At 52.2% G+C, this 1288-nt stretch overlaps 2 non-coding genes and 1 pseudogene across 2 annotated transcripts; all 3 read right to left on the reverse strand.

Moving 5' to 3' along the window:
* Window positions 1-360: 360 nt before the first annotated feature.
* LOC119346537 lies at window positions 361-479 on the reverse strand. Its single transcript, XR_005167773.1, has one exon. It is a non-coding gene; the product is annotated as a 5S ribosomal RNA (ribosomal RNA).
* A 297-nt stretch (window positions 480-776) lies between these two features.
* LOC119346538 lies at window positions 777-895 on the reverse strand. The gene has a single exon (XR_005167774.1). It is a non-coding gene; the product is annotated as a 5S ribosomal RNA (ribosomal RNA).
* Window positions 896-1192: 297 nt separating this feature from the next.
* LOC119346539 lies at window positions 1193-1288 on the reverse strand (annotated as a pseudogene; the record flags this gene model as incomplete).

Genomic DNA, 1288 nt, shown 5'->3' on the forward strand with positions numbered 1-1288 from the left:
AAGCACGCTTAACTTCGGAGTTCTGATGGGATCCGGTGCTTTAGTGCTGGTATGATCGCATCCGACATGTTACCCCGGTCTTCGTCCCTTATCCTTGCCCCTCCCAGCTCCACTACAAAGACGATTGTACATTGCTTTGGCCGCTCCCTCTCAACTACGGAGACGAGTTTAACGCGGTTTCCACCCCTCCCTCTCAACCGCACCAGTGCACGCTTGCCGCGCCACAACGCCGACGCTGGACCCGTGAATCGTGAGCACCCAGCTATGACTTACCGCACTCGTGCAAAATAATAAAACACGGTAAATATATTACTTACACGTGCGTTTTGTTTTGCAAGCGGCGCGAAAAAAATTAAAAAGGGAATGCAACACGAGGACTTCCCAGGAGGTCACCCATCCTAGTACTTTTCTCGCCCAAGCACGCTTAACTTCGGAGTTCTGATGGGATCCGGTGCTTTAGTGCTGGTATGATCGCATCCGACATGTTACCCCGGTCTTCGTCCCTTATCCTTGCCCCTCCCAGCTCCACTACAAAGACGATTGTACATTGCTTTGGCCGCTCCCTCTCAACTACGGAGACGAGTTTAACGCGGTTTTCACCCCTCCCTCTCAACCGCACCAGTGCACGCTCGCCGCGCCACAACGCCGACGCTGGACCCGTGAATCGTGAGCACCCAGCTATGACTTACCGCACTCGTGCAAAATAATAAAACACGGTAAATATATTACTTACACGTGCGTTTTGTTTTGCATGCGGCGCGAAAAAAATTAAAAAGGGAATGCAACACGAGGACTTCCCAGGAGGTCACCCATCCTAGTACTACTCTCGCCCAAGCACGCTTAACTTCGGAGTACTGATGGGATCCGGTGCTTTAGTGCTGGTATGATCGCATCCGACATGTTACCCCGGTCTTCGTCCCTTATCCTTGCCCCTCCCAGCTCCACTACAAAGACGATTGTACATTGCTTTGGCCGCTCCCTCTCAACTACGGAGACGAGTTTAACGCGGTTTCCACCCCTCCCTCTCAACCGCACCAGTGCACGCTCGCCGCGCCACAACGCCGACGCTGGACCCGTGAATCGTGAGCACCCAGCTATGACTTACCGCACTCGTGCAAAATAATAAAACACGGTAAATATATTACTTACACGTGCGTTTTGTTTTGCAAGCGGCGCGAAAAAAATTAAAAAGGGAATGCAACACGAGGACTTCCCAGGAGGTCACCCATCCTAGTACTACTCTCGCCCAAGCACGCTTAACTTCGGAGTTCTGATGGGATCCGGTGCT

The sequence above is a fragment of the Triticum dicoccoides genome, unplaced genomic scaffold, assembly GCF_002162155.2.
Source record: "Triticum dicoccoides isolate Atlit2015 ecotype Zavitan unplaced genomic scaffold, WEW_v2.0 scaffold43046, whole genome shotgun sequence".
Classification (NCBI taxonomy): Eukaryota; Viridiplantae; Streptophyta; class Magnoliopsida; order Poales; family Poaceae; genus Triticum; species Triticum dicoccoides.